At 41.8% G+C, this 19,078-nt stretch overlaps 1 protein-coding gene across 2 annotated transcripts in view; it reads right to left on the bottom strand.

Annotated features, from left to right (window-relative positions):
* PRKCQ (protein kinase C theta) overlaps positions 1-3,220 on the bottom strand; it is a 171,584-nt gene extending 168,364 nt beyond the window's left edge. Inside the window, exon 1 of one of the 2 annotated variants that reach the window (XM_041767935.1) lies at positions 3,076-3,220. The gene's annotated coding sequence lies outside the window, so the exon portion shown is untranslated. The remainder of the gene's footprint in view (positions 1-3,075) is intronic. The other variant, XM_041767934.1, reaches the window with a different exon arrangement.
* Between the last annotated feature and the right edge of the window lie 15,858 nt (positions 3,221-19,078).

The raw sequence follows: 19,078 nt of genomic DNA, 5'->3' as shown, positions 1-19,078 counted from the left end.
TTCTGAGGTTCGTATCTGGCACATAAATATAAGTACGAATGCATCAAGGGCATCATGAGCAAAGGGCAGTTAAAAATAATGCTTTAGTGATTTTTTTTCGGCTCTTCTATCACTAATCATCAATATTACTAGCTTAACTCAAAAATTAACATCCACCTGTGGAAGCATGTCCCGCCAGAGTGAGAACCTTACAAATCTTCTAATTTAATCCCAGAGCAGAAATCCATGATTCTAGGCTGGGGTAAACTATTCCTAATTTCTGAAGTCTCTGATTCTCACTGTGTCCCAAGGATATTTTTAGATGAGAGAGCAATGTGAATTTGTGTATAAATACTGATGTGTTAGGGTAATGAAGCTATTTCCCTAGAAAACACTTTCAATTCACCTTTCAATGTTTTTCTGACTTTCTCATGATTTCTTCCTGCCTCAATGTTTTTCTGCACTTCCCATGATTTCTTCCTTAACAAGCAGAATGGATGTGACAAGGCAAAATGAGATGCACTGCTGCTTGAAAATGGGACATTTAAATTTTTAATAAAAGGTACAGAAACAGAAAGAAGTTAAATGCTAGGTATGTTACCGTAAGACTACTTTCTCTACTTTCAATTACAGATTTGATTTGGGGCAACAAAATTATATAAACATAGCGTCACATGCTACATCTGTGTTCTCTGGGATTTTTCATCCTACAACAATTTGTTTTAAACAATTTCGGAAAATCACTTCAAAAAAAGAAAAGGCTGAACCCTATAAAAAGAGAATCACTTGAGATAAAATATACCCTTATTAACAGCCACATGTGATTACTCTATCAGCAATATTCTCAGGGGCAAACAACATAATAATCAGTCTGAAACATGAACTGCATTAAAAACAGGAAGTGCTAATTCTAATTCCTATTTTAAAGGAAAGCAAATGTCCTAGCATCATTAAATCTTGCATTATGAGGGGATTTGTGGGACTTTACTCCTGGATGCCAGTTACAGATTTGCACTGTAAACCCACACTCTCAAAAAATCCTGAACCCAGTCCACAGAGAATTTTAGATAAAACATTAAGTTCATTATACAGAAGAACTGTGTCTTTCCCACAGAAGAGAGCGAATATAACAGAATGAGTGACCTTTATAGAAATGACCAAAGACAAATGGGCTATTCAAGGGAAACTCCAGTACCTGCTTTGAACAAGTGAAACGGAGGATTAGTGTTGAAAGGGATCTTTGAGATGGTAAGAAGGACCAAGGTATCAATGATTGGACAATATCCCTGCATAGCTGAAAGGGAAATGGCAACGGCAAAAGAAAGTTCCAGCTGCTGATCCATGTACATTCAGAGCCGACTCGATAAGGGAATTTCTGTCCTCAGAAGGTAGACCTGTAGGAGAACCTACAAAGAAGCTTGCCCAAGCACTACTTGCCACTCTGAGCCACCATCGCACAAGACAGCAGCGGAAGTGAACATGACAAAGTGGAGGGTGGTGACAAGAGTCCTCCCTGGAACTTCACATTTTAAACGTTTACAAGAAAATCACAGGAGGCCGAAAACAAACGCTGGTGATGCTGAGCCGGTTACTTTTGAAATCTGAGATAAAAGTTTATGAGAGAGAGAGAGAGAGGAAAAAAAAAAAAAAGACCCGAACCAAACCGAACAACTTAATTTAGTCTTAATCACTAACTGGGAGGAGTTTCACAGCTGGGGCTTGGAAGGTTTTAGACGGTCTTCCTGTGCCCAGGCTTTAAATATACATACATTCAATCAGCAGAAGAAAGGGACTAACAGGACCAATCTGTGGCAGACACCTGCCTCGAACAATGGCACCGATCTCAGAGGGATTTTAAACAGCTGTGCATAAACTTCAAAAGTAATTTGCAACCAAATTAGTAAGCGTCACCCTCTTTCCCACTAGACACAGCATTTTTTAAAGAGATCAAGCATCCGCAGTAAGCCTGCCATTTTACAAGAGATACCCAAGATAACCTAGCGAACACATGAGGATGGTGATTCGCAAGGTTGGGGTGTAGGGTGGGGGGGGGCGACCCAGGGGCCTTAGCAGGGCTCCTGTGCCAAACGTCAGGTGGTGGGCACTGCTTCTACAGAGAGGTGCGAGGGGAGCATGGAGAGAGCTAGTGCAGCAGCCCCCAGACTTGTGCTGGGGTGGGCACCTGGGGCGGGCACCTGGGGTGGGCACCTGGGGTGAGCACCTGAGGCAGCTGGGCCTGCGTCCTATCCCCGCCCCCCCTGTAGGCTGCTGCACCCTCACCCCTGCGGGGCAGAGCAGTGAGTTCTCCATTCTCCCTGCACCTGCACGTCACCACCCCGTCCGGGTCAGCTTGTGCCATGACTGCATAACCTTTTCTTAGCACCCGTTTGAGCAGGGCAACCCCAGCGGACAAGGCACACTCCTGGCGGAAAGAATCCGCGTCTTCCGAGGGGGTGGGGGCGGCCTTTGGGATTCGCAAGGCTGCCCAGAGCGAGCCCCCAAGCCCTGGGGCGTGGACAGGCCATTTCACACGGATACCTGGGGCTCTAAGGAACCCAATGAAATAAAGCTCTTTAACTCCGCTTGCCTGACACGGGGCCCTGAGAGCTGGTGCAGCCTCGCTTGAGGTTACAGGACGTAGCCCACAGCTTGCCTCTTTCCTGTGTCTGCCTCCGAGCCGCCTCGCCCTACCCCAGGCCCTTGAAAAGAAACTTAGGGTTGCCTAGAAGAGACAGACCCCATGAAAACCGGTTGTTTCCCCCTGTGGACAGGTCGCCACCCGCATCAAGCGGCTCTCCATCAAGGGTTTGCCAACGGTCTGAGACTTGCCACCCTCTTCCCTCCCGCTCGCCCCAATCCGTGCAGGTAAGACTGGGCTGGGGTGGGGTGGGGACAAGAAGGAAGAGAAGGAAGAGAAGGCGCCCCCAGCCCCGGCCCCGGTGGCATCCACACGGCCAGGGGCGCAGCATCCCCAAAGCGCGAGCGCCCCAAAGTTCGCTGCGCTCGGGTCCCTCTGCGGCTTGGGGGTGGCCCGCGCCCCCCTCCCCGGACCGTGGGGCGGGCCCCGCGCGCACCCCGCGGAGCCCGGGCTCCTACCTGCAGGTGGGGCGGCCGTCCCGACGTGTTGTTGCTCGGCGGCCGCGCGGGCTCTGGCGGGCCGGGTGCCGGCCAGGGGGCGCTCGTCACCCCGCCGCCCGAGCGCCCCAGCGGGCTCCGCAGACGCCGCCCCGCAGCCGCTTCCCCGCCCCCCGCGGCCGCGCTCCCCCCGGGGACCCCCCGCCGCGCGCCCCCCGCCCCCCGCCCCCGGGACGGGGCAAGGTCGCGGGCAGGGCCGCCAAGCGCGGGGGGCTCCGCGCCTCCCCCAGCCCGAGATGGAAAAGGATCCTTCCGAAGGGAAGGAGCAGGGTCCTTGGGCGAAAACGGGCTTCACCGCTTTTGTCTATTTTTACTCTGCAAAGGGCTCCATCCACATTCGCTCTCAAATTTTCAAGTGACCAATCCAGGAGGTTTGCGTGGATCATCCTTTCTAGACTGTGCCCTAACCTGCGATTTTAATTCTTTTCTCTTTTTTCTTTTCTTTCTTTCTCTCTCTCTTTTTTTTTTTTCTTCACACTGTGGTCTTGTGTCTACTTTTCAAAGTTGCATCTTTTTTTTTATTATTTTTTATTTATTTATGATAGTCACAGAGAGAGAGAGAGAAAGAGAGAGAGAGAGAGAGAGAGAGAGAGAGAGGCAGAGACACAGGCAGAGGGAGAAGCAGGCTCCATGCACCCGGAGCCCGACGTGGGACTCGATCCCGGGTCTCCAAGATCGCGCCCTGGGCTAAAGGCAGGCGCCAAACCGCTGCGCCACCCAGGGATCCCCAAAGTTGCATCGTTTTAAGTTGGACAGCGCTTGGAACGGCGACGTAATGTCCAGACACTGCGTTTGTCATTTGAAGACTTGCCCACCGTGGGGGTGGTACTGATGGTAATCATGGTGAGGATAATTGGGCTGGTTTTTTTCCTATAGCCCGGAGAGTTCATCTTTCATTCCGGTCGGGGAACTGTTATGTCTGGTTACCAAAACTATTACAGGGCTCTTCTCTCTCAGTTATGACACGATATGATTAAAGTGTACTTGGTTCGGGCTTTTGCTGCTGTAATGTGCTAAGACCAAATTAGTCTGAGAAATGTTTTCTTTTTTGAGAGAGAGAGAGAGAGAGAGAGAGAGAGAGAGATCTAAAAGGTATAAAAGAGCAAAACCTTGGATTAATAGGCTTCTGATCACAGATGCATTGAGTGTCAGCTAAAACACTGGCTACAGCTCTAAACTTTTTTTTTTTTTTAAGATCTTATTTATTTATTCATGTGAGAGAGAGGCAGAGACACAGGCAGAGGGAGAAGCAGGCTCCACCAAACTTTTTTTTTTTTTTTTTTAATTTATGATAGTCGCACAGAGAGAGAGAGAGAGAGAGAGAGAGAGAGAGAGAGGCAGAGACAGAAGCAGGCTCCATGCACCGGGAGCCCAACGTGGGATTCGATACTGGGTCTCCAGGATCGCGCCCCGGGCCAAAGGCAGGCGCTTAACCGCTGCGCCACCCAGGGATCCCGACCAAACTCTTAATCTAAAGATGCAAATGGGGCCAGCCCAGGTGGCTCAGCGGTTTAGCACTGCCTTCTGCCCAGGGCCTGATCATGGAGATCCAGGATCCAGTCCCATGTCAGGCTCCCTGCATAGAGCTTGTTTTGCCCTCTGCCTGTGTCTCTGCCTCTCTCTCTCTCTCTCTCTGTCTCTCATGAATAAACAAGTAAAATCTTAAAAAAAAAAAAAAAATAAAGATGAAAATGGGAGCACCTGGGTGGCTCAGTGGTTGAGCCTCTGCCTTCAGCCCAGGGGTGTGATCCCGGAGTCCCAGGAATTGAGTCCCTCATCAGGTTCCCCACAGGGAGCCTGCTTCTCCCTCTGCCTGTGTCTCTGCCTCTCTCTCTCTCTCTGTGTCTCCCATGAATAAATACATAAAACTGTTTTAAAAAACAAATAAAAATGAGAATGTAGGCCCAGACTGTTTTGGTGACTTGAGCGATTCACCTTGCAGCTTTGTGGCAGGCCTGTGCTGGAAAACCAGATATTGGTAACTTTAATCTACGTGAACTCAGCAAAACAAACACATCTTTTAAGGATAAAAATATAATCCCTGAAAACCAGCCCCTCTCCTATACTTGTTAATACCTAATAGCGTTGAACCGGCACTTAGGCCAGAATCACCCAGCAGAATCACCTTTTGCCACCTCTTGGAAGATTCTAGCCAAGATGTGTGATGGTAGATAGACACTCAGATGTACCACTCAATCATGGCATCATGAGAGCCTGGCACATGGTAGGCACCTATTGTATACTTGCTAGTAAAATTTGGTGACAGAAAGTATGTATGGCTGGGAAGATGGCAGAAGAATTAGCCCCACTGAGAAGTCTAGCTTCACAGACTGCAAAAGAGAAACCTCCCTGTTCAAATCACCTTCCTCCTGGCTCTTCTCCAGCCGTCCTTAAGCAGAGCCTACGACATCAAGAAGAGATGACACTGTCAATGCTGCAGTGCCTGCAAGATCGTGAACCCACTCACTCCCCATTGCTGGGATTTTCATTGGCCATTCGAGAAAGGAGTTACGTATATGTAGAAGAAGCTCAAGAGAAATGCATATGTCTTTTTAATATAGTCTAAAGTCGGTGGCTTTAAAAAAGTTCCAAATAATGTCATCATTATTGTTATTATGGATTGTGTGGTATCCATGTCTTGAGAACCTGGGTACCAGGCAATGTGATGAGTACTTTCGATGCACTGTTCATTTAATCCTCGTAACAGTTATGGGGTAGATGTTCTATCATCACCAGTCATCTCTATATTAGAGATGAGAATAATGGAGCTTACAAGGATAATGCAGCTTGCCCCAAACCCTACAGTTAATAAAGTACCAGAGTCAGGATTCAAACTCAGCGCTGTGTGAAGCAGGCCCGTCAAGCACCGTTGAATATTGTCTCCATTCTACAGCCCATTCCCTGTGTTCTCTGCTTGTCTCTCCTTTGGACAACTGGTCTCCAGGGCCCTATGCCCCTCTGCTATTCTATGACCACATAGTCTTACAACTGGAAACACATTAATCCAAAGGCTGAATCTTTTAAAACCATATTCATCATATGTCTAGGAAGAGGTTTTTGGCTTTTTTGGTGGGTGTTTGTATATTTGTCTTGAATCTCACCTGAAAGAAAAAAATCCAGATCTGCTCTTGTTACATGCTAAATGTTAGGGATACCTGTAGATCTTTTTGATCCTTGCATCCTGTGGGGCCAGCCTCCTCCTTCGCCAGGCTATAAGGTATTTGTATTTTATATCAGATATTGTCTCATTGTTTTATCAACACGGCTGCTGCTCAGAAGTTCTCCACACCTTTGTTTCCTGGAAGAGGAAATGGCATTTCCTGGAGGGGACTACATGTGGGTGGGGAGGTTCCACTCATTGCATGAAACACACTCAAACTTTCAGTTGTGTACCTCTTTCCCCCTTTGGTTTCTGCCCTAAAGTTTCCTGGAATGATGCTGAATACACACTGTGGTACAGAGGCTTCAGTCCACCTTAGCCAAAACAGGGATGGTTTCTGCTTTGGATCCAGAGCTAAGAAATAAACGACATCAAGAATCTTATCCCTGGAGAGACCACAATCCATCTTCCTCAACTGGGAATTTGATGACCAAAGACATCACCTTGCTTGGTATTTTGGACCTGGCTGGCGGTGGTTCTCTGTCTCCTGAAGAGACCACATCTTGCAGCTGTGAAGGATTTAGGATAGAAATTAAAGAGACGATGTTTTTATTATGAGCCTCAAATTGGAGGAAGATGGTATTTGGGGAGAAGTAGGACATGACCAACACAGACAATTTGAGCAAAGGATTGTTTAACAAGGACACTTCTGTCTCTGCGGAAAGTCACCACTCAGAGGGAAAGCAATTTGGACAACTTCCGCCTGAATCCCCAGAAGAATTGGCATGGAATTAGAAGGCAATGATCTACCCTAACCAAAGACCTGAGAAACATGTGGAATTTAGTGTAAATTTATTCAGAAAATGTCAAAATTATTCTAGGAGCTAGAGGTGAAAGTGACAGAGGCACAGATGAAAAACAGGTATTTTAAATTCACAGCTTGGACAAAGGAAAGGGAGGGTGTTTTTGTTTGTTTCTTTTCCTATGCAGTCGAACGTTATGCATTCAAATGGGAAAAAGGAAAATTAGAAGATAGAAATTGTTATTGCAAGAAGAGAGCTCTAAACGGTGAAGCCAAACCTGGCCCTCACTTAAGGGAGTAAATAAACCTTAATTTCTATTGATAATAAGATTGATACCAACTCTTCCAAACCATGAGGGGGGAATGGTGAATACTGATTTTATTCTGAGGTAGAAAGGTAACAATGTTCACCGTGTGATGTTTTTGAAAGTTCCATTGTTGTTACGTATGCTTAGTAAGGTTAAGCTAGTTTTAAAATCTTAGACAAGGTATGGGAGGTAGTTTTTATGTCTTCAGTTAAGACAAAGATGATGAGTGACCTCATAGTAGCTAATGTTTATTGTGCATTTATGAAGTGTGCCAAGGCCTGGTGTGGAACACTTTATTTCATTTGGTTTTTTGTTTTGTTTTGTTTGTTTGTTTTTTGTTTTTTAATTACTTCATTTGATTGTTACAATGAATCCCCCTGAGATGGGGAACATCCTCTTCATTTTACAGAGGTGACAGCTGAGCCTTAGAGATCAGACGAATGACTTGCCAGGCTCACGGAGCCAGTAAGTGATGGGGTATGGCTGGACTCCTAGTCTGTTGAGCCCCAAATTCAAGATTTTTGCCATAATATACACAGAAACAAGACAAGAGCTGAAATTTTAGCCTGACTCTTGAAACGGTAAAGGAATTGTATAGGGTTACAGATGTCCTAATTAACAAGGTATTCGGAGAAGAGTTAACAGATGTATACATGGTCAATTTATAAATTATAATGTGTCAAAATGCCCACTTAACAAGACAGCCATAGAAAATAAAGCAGAATTCACTCTTTAATGAAGTAGAACATTTAGGGGTTACTGTGTTCCTTGAACACCAACTATTATTACATTACAGAAGAATGAAGTTGAGCGTGATAGTGTCTCCTCTCCATCACCCACCCCACCCCATTTTTTTTAAAGTAGTGGAGTTATAAGAACACAATATTGCTGTCTTGTGTTAATTGTGGCTTCTGACATCCTATAGCACTGATTTTTTTTAAAGCCACCACTGACAACAAAGAGACTCTAATTATAACATAAGTACCTGAAGCAGATAGCAAATGGTAACATTTTCAATACTGTTGCATAGAAACAAGTTAACACAAAAAACTTTTGGTGGCTGTGTGAGGTCTAATAGTAGAATCAGGGAAAAAGGAAAGGTCTAGTATTTCTAAGGACCCATAGGTACAGCTTTGGATTTGGTAAGTCCAAGAATATCAGCATAATAAGTATGGTCCAAATGCATATAAAAATTGGTCTGAAACTAAAGAAATATTGATTAGACACCCCTTTTTAGTGCTTCTCCTCCACTGGAAAGTAAAAGCAACCTGAAAGTCAAAAAGACTGTACATCTGATGAGAAATTCTCCCCCGGGAAGACTAATAAATCTGAGAACTAATCTGTGAATCCCAGAGGAAGAAATCAAGATGAAACCTGTCAAATTTATGAATTGGATTATTACAATTCTACCGTTTGACATAATGCAATTGCCTAGGATTTGAATATCTATCAGTGAAGGCATATTACTTTAGAAGAAACCACTTTATTCCCTCAATCCCTTTTTGTAAAAAAAAAAAAAAAAAGCAAACACCACACCTGCCCCTCAAGACTCCCTTCTTCATCCTACCCTCAAACACACACCATTTATGATTTTATTTTGATTAACACACACACAGAGAATTCATATTGGACTATGTGGAAGAGTCTATCAGGTTTCTTCTGGCTTTAAAATTCTGCAAATAAATGCCAATTAAAAGAAAGTTCTGATTGTCAGTGATGGGGAATGTAATATAATTTGCTACTAGTACTGATTGCTATTTAAATATATTCACTGGATAAAAAATTCAAATACTTTTAAGGAAGTCATACACAGCATAGGAAGCATGGCAAATCCTTACTTTCTTCTTTGTATACAGCTTTCTGGCCTACACCAGAGTTTCAGCCATTCACTTTACAAATTTTGTGGAAAAAATATGAGTAATTTTTTTCCCGCTAGTCAGAACACTGGTCTAATGAGGCTAAATTGACCGTATTTTGCTGTTATGTGAGTCAGTTAGGTGTGCTCTTGCATGGTCACACTTCATCCCCCAACCCAACCATCTCATCCCTGAAATGTTTGGTTTTGACCTGAAATGGCAACCCTAGAGACTGGTTATTTTTTTAAACTCATATTGGCTCATAAGTTGTAAATAGATCCAAGCTGACATTTTCTTCTTTTTCTTTTTTTCTGCTCATTATTTGACAGAGTCAGCAAACAAAAGAAGTAAAGCACTGCACTTGGGATTCAATATATCTTTTGGGGAGTAGATGTTTTGTCTCAGTTTTACACATTAAATACACATACTCACATACACACTCAAATTGCCCAGTACTTGAATAAATGTACTCTGATGATTAAAGAAAAACCTGGGATATTTAAGTAGTCATAGCAATAGCTTTTATTTGTACATTTATGCAACATTTAAAATAATGAAAAACTAATGTTTCCTCACCTATTTGAACTTGATGGAGATATGCTCAAGAACCACAGTTAAATGTATAGAATCACTATGTCATGCATTCCAAACTGATGTGCCATTCGTTGTATTTTGGCTATACTTCAAAAACAATTTTTTAAAAAAATCAAAGACATGGCATCTCAGATTAGAAGATACACTTACTTTTCTAAATAGACCACAAACATCATACATTATTTCAAAAATTCTGTCCTCTGTTTTAAAATCAATAAAAGGGGGAGATAGTCATATTGCTTCCTGCAAATTTCATAGGGAGAATCAAGTAGACGAGGCCTCTAAAGTACTTTGATCCCTAGAAAACCTTGAGAATGCTGTACTTTGAATGATCAACTACTATTTGTAGAGCATTTGTGCCCTGGTATTTTACATAAATCATCTGTTAAGCCGTTGTAACAATCTCATAATATGGGTGTTATTATTCACACTTTACAGATGAGATTCAGGTTCAGAGAAGATAAGTGACTTATCCAGTATCACATAGCAAATTAGTGGCAGAGCCAGAATTGGAACCCAGGTGGGGCTCATTTGGACCTCACTAATTGGGTTTGGAGAATTCCGGCCACCATCTACGAAGGCTAAAAATCCAGGCCACATTCTGCAAGTAGATTTTGAAAAATAATATTATTTTTCCTATGATAAAAGTTACAAATTTATTTGCATGTACACATACACACACATTTCTAGAAGTTAGAGACAAGTAAAAACAGGAAAAAGATTACTCACAATTCCCCAATCCAAGGCAATGAAAATTTTGGTATATTTCCTTACCACCTTTTAACTATGTGTAATTTGGGGAATTATTGTATTTTAAAAATAAATTTTACTTGTTGCCTGATTGTAAAGTAATGGATACTCATCACAGAAAATTTGAAAAATATAAGCATGTATATAAAAGAAACTTTATAAGCTCAAAATATAAAAATATAAAATATAAATATAAAAAATATTAAAAAATATAAAAAAATAAAATATAAATATAAAAAATATTAAAAATATAAAAACTTTATAAGCTCAAAATATAAAAATGACTATTTCTTTGTTCTCTTATTCTCTCATGGCTGAGGGTACAAGTCTTGAGATACAAGCTAAAACCACGTACATCACACGTGTAGTTTACAATCGATGAAATATTTTTTAATGTCTGATTTTTACTTGATTTGTTGATATTTTGTCAAGGAATTACTACCAAGGAATTAAATGATTGTAATTCTGTGGTTGCTCTAAGTAGGACTAGCTGCTTTGCTTTTTACTAAATGACAAAAATTATTCCCCCTACACAAAATACCTTCAAGAATGAACAATGCCACTGTTTAAATCTGCCTTTATAACTCTACAGAATGGCTTTTTTTCCCCCTTCAAATATAACTTGTTTTAAGCAGTGTCCCTTCACTGTGAAAAAAACAAAAAACAAACAACAACAACAACAACAAAAAAAAAACAAAAAAAACACGAACTCCCTGTTTACTAGCTGGATCATGCACATTAAGCTAGAGGAAAAAGCTTTTGGTCAGGTGAAAGCTACTGATCCTGACTGCCAGATTAAGTAAATAAGTTTGGGTGTTACATAAATCTGGGAGGGCTGCAGAAATGTGGATTAATTTTAATCACACTAAGAAAGTTTGTCTCCAGGCAAAAAGACAAGAAAGCTGTTGCTTGAGAACGTTCATGTCTTGTGACTTGACCTGCCAAGGGAACTTAAAAAGACTTAAAAACTTAAGAATTTAAAAAGACTCTGGGTGAAACACAGCAAGGTGCAAAAAAGTCTAGCTGCTACATGTTATTACCCAGCTTCTACTTTTCCTAGGAACCTAGTAAGAACCTCATGAAAGAAACCAAACAAGCAATCAACTGAAGGGTTTAGACATAGGTTCTTGAGGTTATTGTGGCCTTCTGCATGTTCCACAAAGTGTCAAAGAACTTATAAGAATTAAAAAACTATCGTACGTGTATTTGTTTTTCCAAACCTCTCTCTATTTACTTACTTTTTTGCGGATTCACACTCTTTCCTTTTCAATTTCATTTAGACAGAATGGAGACCTCTTCCATGGTTTGGTTCTAAACTTAAATTCTCCCTTTTATTTCTTAGCTAAAGAAGAAAATTCCAAAAATTCCACCATCTATTTTGTGACTCCCTGGACATAGTGAGTCCATTATGTACGTTATGGGGAGGTTATGAAGAAAGCAGAATTCTCATGCAAATTAACACCACTTTGGGAAACTTCTTGGCAGTATCTATTGAAGCTGAGTATGTGCATATTCCATGATCCAGGCACACAGGAACACACAATCCACAGAAATGGATATGCACTAAAAGATAGGTACAACATATTCATACCAGTACCATTCTTAATCATCTCACCCTGGAAATGGCTCAAGCATCCATCAATGTAAAATGCATAATTAAGCTGTGATATGTCAATCAATGGGCACGATGCAGCGGTGAAAATTAGCGCACTAGTGCTAGGGTACAAACAAATCTTGGAATTGTAACATTGAGTGAAAGAAGCCTGGTCTAAAAGATACATACTGTGTGATTCCATTTACATAAAATTCAAATTCAAAAATGGGTAAAATACATTTATGCTATGAGAAGTCAGGATTGCAGTTGCTACATTTGGGGAGGTGGGGGTGTAGTGTCTGGGAAGAGGGGTTAGGATGGCTAATGCTGCGTTGGTGATATTTTGATCACTTGATATAAGAAGTAGGTTACTTAGATATGTTCACTTTGCAAAAATTCATCTAGATGTACATCTGTGGCTTCTGTACTTTCCTGTCTGTATCAACCCCAATAAAAAGGTTATTTGAAAGAGACTAGAAATAACAAGTGTTGGCAAGGATGTGGAGAAAGGGGAAGAACCCTCATGCACAGTTGGTGGAAATGTAAATTGGTGCAGCCACTATGGAAAACAGAATGGAGGGTCCTCTAACAATTATATAAAGAACCACCATATGATTCAGCAATTTAATTTCTGGGTATTTATCCAAAGAAAACAAAAATGCTATTCCAAAAAGATATCTGCACCTCATGTTCACTGCAGCATGATTTATAATACCCAAGATATGGATGCAACCTAAGTGTCCATTGGTGGATGAATGGATAAAGAAAATGTCATATAAGAACATAAAGACTCCTAACTCTGGGAAATGAACTAGGGGTGGTGGAAGGGGAGGAGGGCGGGGGGTTGGGGTGAATGGGTGACGGGCACTGAGGGGGACACTTGACAGGATGAGCACTGGGTGTTATTCTGTATGTTGGTAAATTGAACACCAATAAAAAATTAATTTATTAAAAAAAAACTGAGGTACTACTATATTATTGGCCAACTATACTCCTGAGCAAGTATCCCAAAGAAATAAAGAGTTATGTTCACCTAAAAGCTGTACACAAATATCTGTAGCAGCCTTATTTGTAATGAACAAACTGGAAACAACTCAGATGCCCTTTAGTGGGTGGATAGTTAAACCATGGTAACCCATACCATGGAATATTACTCAGCAATAAAAAGGAACAAAGTAACAATACATGGGACAACTTGGATGAATCATATGCTGCGTGGCCACCCCAAAGATTACATACTTAATGATTCCATTTATATAACAAAGTTTACAAGCCAAAATTATGGATATGAACAGCAAATTAGTGTTTGCCAGGGGATAAGGAGGGGGTAGAGATAGGATGGAAGTGGGTATGGCTATAAAAGGGGAACATGAAGGATTTTTGTGGTGGCAATGTTCTGGATGTTAACCGTATCAATGTCAATATCCTGGTTGTGGGGCACCTGCCTGGCTCGTGTGACTCTTGATCTTGGGGTCATGAGTTCAAGCCCTATGTTGAGTATAGAGATCACTTAAATAAATAAATATTACAAAAAAAGAAAATGTCATATATAATGGAATATTACCTAGCCTAGCCATTAAAAAAAAAAAAGGGATGAAATCTTGTCATTTGCAACAACATGGATGGACCTCAAGGGCATTACCTTAGTGAAATAACAGACGGAAAGACAAATTGCAATTACATGTGATCTCTCTTGTACGTGGAATCTAAAACAAACCAAAATCAAGTAAACCCAGATACAGAGAACATATCTGTGGTTACCAGAGGTGGGAGATGGTGGCAGGAGAAATGGGTGACCTGTTTTTTGTTTATTCGTTTGTTTTAGTTTAAACAGATTTAATTAAAAAAAGACAACTATTTGAAGATGGAATGCAATATTATCATATTCATAAAGGACTTTCTGTATAGGCAGAAACAGGGTTGGTGTCCCAGGTAATGGAGAATTGATGAATTCAGTAAATGTGGACAGTGAGAGCAGATGTATTCTCTCTATATATATATCTCTTTGTGATTCTCTGTCTCTATCTCTGTCTCCCTGCTTCTGTCTCTCTATTTCTTGCTGTTTTTGTTTCTGTCTCTATCTTCCTCTCTCTTTGTGCTTTTTACGAAGCCAACAAATTAAGTATGATGACAGTGTCACCCCAAATCATTAATACTTTTGAGTCCCTTTTTTTTTTTTTTAATTTTCTTGCTTGCTTTAGGCAAGATGGTGTTTCCAGTCCTTGTGAATCTCCTTGCTATAACTCTAGGCTCCTCCTCCCCACCTCTTGTTTTCACAGTGATCTCTCTCTCTCTCTCTGAAATCCTGTGACACACCCTGCCGCTCCTGCTGAGTGGCAGCCCATCGACATCTCCTTGGTATGGATTTATGCTGCGTCCCTGGATCCCTACCACCACACCTTGTACAGAGCAGATGATGCAAAATATTTGTTCTATTAAAGGCCAGATACCCAGTAAAGAAAAATGAAAGTCCCTCATTATAATCAGTTGGCAAATGCCCCCAAAATTAAAAAAAAAAAACCACAAAATGTTTTTTCAACTTGGGCAAAAGGCAGTTCAAGCCAATTTCTAAATGTGATCCAATCAAGAACACGAAGTACAAGTGGAAGTTAATCATGATCACCCAACGTGGAGATGGCATGTCCGTGAGAATAAAGCATTGTGAAGTAACTGTCCTAACAGGGAAACAAAGGCAATAGCGAATCATCCAGACAAGTTTTACTTGCATTAATGAGACATAAGGTTTATTCAATGGAAAACCGAGGATTGAAAAAGCATATTAAACAGGAAGATTGGCTGCTAAGAACTTGTCTGCTTGTCTTCCTAATTGTTCAATTATGCTTCATTGTACTTCTTTAGTTAAGGAGCTGAAAATATTTATTTCAAAAGAAAAGTAGCTGGGAGGCCTGGGTGGCTCAGGGGTGGAGTGTCTGCCTTCGGCCCAGGATCGAGTCCCGCATGGGGCTCCCTGACCTGCTTCTCCCTCTGCCTGTGTCTCTGCCTCTCTCTCTGCATCTCTCATGAATAAATAAATAAAATATTAAAAAAAAAAAGAAATTCTACAAAAGAAAAGTTGCTACACTGCAGAAAGACAAATCTATGTTAGCTCGGTATAAAGACCTTTGGAGAACACTCACGTTCCTTTATTACTGTTTTTCAAATATTTCTTTGCTCACAAAGGAGCGATGTGATCTGCGGGTAGCCTCCTGAGGGGCTGGAACCGAGCACAGATCATAGTAGACAAAATTGATTTTCTACAACGGCCAGAGCTCCAGGGTCAGGTGCTGGGATAGACTCTCCCAGGGAGTAGCCGCCCTGAGCGGCCAGCGGGGCCCAGAGAAGGGAGGAGCATCGCAGGAGCAAGGGAGCCACTGTGGCAGGTGCTGGCCGTCCAGGCTAAGGGCCCCGGGGGCCCCCTCCCCTCCCCTTCCCATCACACAACCCGAAGCAGGACGCTGCCTGGCACAGGGTGCGAGTCTCTTCACCCCTTGGTCCTGAGGGGCCTCTGCTCCTGCTGAGGATCTCTGAGAAATAGAGGGAATTTTCAAGCGCTGCTTTCAGAAAAGTCTAGGTGTCAACTTACTTGGTTTCTGACAGCCTTATAGAAGCACAATCACCTATTTCTGTACCTTCAGCAGCAACTAAATCTTTTTTTTTTTTAAAGATTTTATTGTATTTATTCATGAGAGACACACTGAGAGAGGCAGAGACCCAGGCCCCCTGCCAGGAGCCAGATGCAGGACTCGATCCCAGGACCCTGGGGTCACGACCTGAGCTGAAGGCAGATGCTCCACCGCTGAGCCACCCAGGGGCTCCTACAGCACCTAAATCTTGATTATAAAAGGCTCCCCATGACATTTAAAGTTCTTGCTTGCATAGTAGGTGTTCAACACATTTTATAACACTTCTTTGCTCCCATTTATCTACCTCACAGGTAAGAATTAGATTAAATATGACACGTGGAAGTTGGTAAGTAAGCCCGCACTCCATGTACCCCTCTCCCCTTCTAACGTGATCTGCTATATTACGAATACAGTTAGGGAGGTCTGGTGGAGAGTGTATGGACTTTAGAAGCATAGAAGCCCAGATTTGTGACCGAGCTTCACTATTGACCAGCCACATGGGTATGAGGGAGATCCATCTCTCTAAGCCTCTGCTTCCTCCATTGGGATGGACAATATAACGTTTATCACAATGTCAAAAATCCATAAGGTATAAAATAACATGGCTCTGACAAATATTTGTCCTTTTTTTTTTATTCCAGATAACTACATTGATCTCAGATAATTGATTTGTATGCATTGAGATTGGCTAAAAGTTAACATTTTTAACTTATTAGAATTTATTGCAGCAGAGGAAGCCATAAGTAAGACATTTCCATTTCCATTGACAGCTACCTGGCATTTTAAAGTCTTGCATTTCATTGTTCACCCTAATGTTTTCACTAAAACACATGTGGTTTTCAAACACAGGAAAGAAAACATGGTAACCTGTGGTTATAATTTCCACTAGAAGATAGAAAAAAGTGTAGCTCAGAAACAGTGTTTGTGGGGAGTTCCTTTAAACATGAAAGCCCAGGCTTGAAGCCTTTTTCTTCTTCTTGAGAAGAACGCTGTTAATTGTTGCAAGTTTCAAAAGGTGTTGAAAATAGGGCCAAACTGCCTACATGTCACAGTTCTGATAGACCTGTGGGCGCGGAGCCATGAGCGCCTCAGGACCTTGGACGTTTGCAATCCTTCAATGTTTTTATTTATTTATTATTTTTACTTTTTTTTTCAGTGTTTTTAAGTAGCCACTTGTTTCTTCTTTCGATTCAAAATTCTGGGAAGTTTGGAGAAAATATCTTTCCAGATGACTCTTCGCGTTTCCCAAACAGCCCTGGTGTCCTTAGCAGACTGTATCATTTTTTTTAATTGATTTTTTTTTTTATTGGAGTTCAATTTGCCAACATATAGCATGACACCCAGTGCTCATCACATCAAGTAGCAGACTATATCTTGAAGCAAATTGGCCCCTTGGAAATACCTTTCCCCCCTGCATTTGACCTTCGCAGTTATTCCCAGGACTGGCTCGGCCTTCCGCTGTGATCGGTTGACTTCATAGCAAAATTAAGTAATTTTTCAACACGTTTTTAAAGACCACCAACTAAGCGTATGATGGATTTCACAGTGAATCAGCAGTAAATGCAAAAAAACAAACCAAACAAAAATCCTTTGCATTTTGTGAAATGTAAGCATCGAGAATGATTAGAGATGCGGAGTAAGTTTTATGTAAATTTCTAAAAAAAAAAAAAAGAAAAAATTTCTATGTAAATTTTGATTTCCCAAGACACTATAATTTTAAGTTAGGAGGTCCTCTCTCTTCAGGTGGTTGGGTTACCTCCTACTGAGGGAGAGCCCACTTGGCTGAATTGCAGGCATTGGTTTGAGAAGCCATCTGCTAAAGCTGCCAGAGAAAAATGCGTAAGTAGAGGACTAAACACACGGCAATTTAATTTTTTTTTCTTGCTATCACAATTGTGAGTTGCCTTACTGGGTAAGTGAAGCTCTTTAGCATGTCAAGAGGAACAAACACAGGTGATTTTCACATGTGGGTTCAGTTTTAGAGAGAACAGCGGTGTAGGTATAACAAGAAAGCCGGGGTGACTGTTCTAAGTCTGACGGGCTCTTATCTGCCACAGAGGGAGATGTTATCAGCGTGTAGGTGTTTACACACAAGCACAGATGTGTGCGGTAAATAGGTCTTCATGTCAACACAGGACTGCGCCGGGGAGGTCCTCCAGGGAGGTGCTCCCGCTTCCCTCCTGCTCCACAGTAACCTGCCTTCTCCCCAGCAGCCAGAGAGGCCCTGTCCACATCCCAGGCAGGCATGCCACCCCCCTGCCCTGCCCCAACCCTCCAGGGACTCACTTCTTGCTGACGCTGTGGCCTGGCCTCACGCCTCAGCCACCTCCCTGACGCACCTGCTGCATTCGGTTCTCCTCACGCTCCTCCACATGCCAGGCAAGCTTCAGCTCCTGTGGGTCTTGGTCTGAGCATCGGTTTCTAAGTATTTCCCTCATCACACTGCAGCCCCTAAGACCTCCAATCCAACCATACACACCATTCCCTGTAAATTCCCTCTCCAGTCTCTTCCACCTTTCTAGAACATAAACTCCATGTGAGTGAGACTATTTGTTGTTTCATTTTCTATCATGTCCCCAACCACCTGGCACATAATAGTCACTCAAACAATATTAGTTATATTAATTATAGAATTAATTGAAGGCAGCTAATCACATTTCATTTACATAAATAATGAAATGCATTCACTTATATATTTATGTGAAAGAGTTAAAGAGCTGTAGATATTATTAGTTCTTTCATATCACAAAGTAACACATTTGTGAGTAAAAACAAAGAGCAAATTCTTTATTTTTACTTATTTATTTTCTTTCCCCCCCCCTCAGTTTTATTGAGGTATACTTGACAATTAAAAAATCGTATATATTTAAGGTGTGCAATGTGATGATTTGATGTGCAGGCAAGATGATGCTACTAACTATGGCCACATTATTGTGCATTAGTTCTTGAATAACTATAGAATTAGTCCTTACATATCATAAGAAGTGTTTGATATATTTATATGTAAGACAGAGAGCAAATTCTTTACATGGGATTTCCTCCTTCAGAAAATAGGCATCGGGGTGCCTGGGTGGCTCAGTCGGTTGAAAACCTGACTCTTGATTTTGGCTCAGGTCATGATCTCATGTCCTGAGATCGAGTCCTGACTCAGGTTCTGTGCTCCGCAGGGAGTCTGCTTAAGATCCTCTCCCTCTCCCTCTGCCTTTCCCCTGCCCGTGCTCCTTCCCTCTTTCTCACTCCCTCTCTCTCAAATAAATAAATAAATACATCTTTTTTAAAGAAAGAAAATTGGAATCAAATCACTTCCATAAAAATCAGAAATAAATAAATGAATATA

Source organism: Vulpes lagopus, chromosome 8 (assembly GCF_018345385.1).
Source record: "Vulpes lagopus strain Blue_001 chromosome 8, ASM1834538v1, whole genome shotgun sequence".
In the NCBI taxonomy this organism is placed as follows: domain Eukaryota; kingdom Metazoa; phylum Chordata; class Mammalia; order Carnivora; family Canidae; genus Vulpes; species Vulpes lagopus.
Note: the sequence above shows the minus strand (reverse complement) of the source record. Positions and strands in the feature narration are given on the sequence as shown.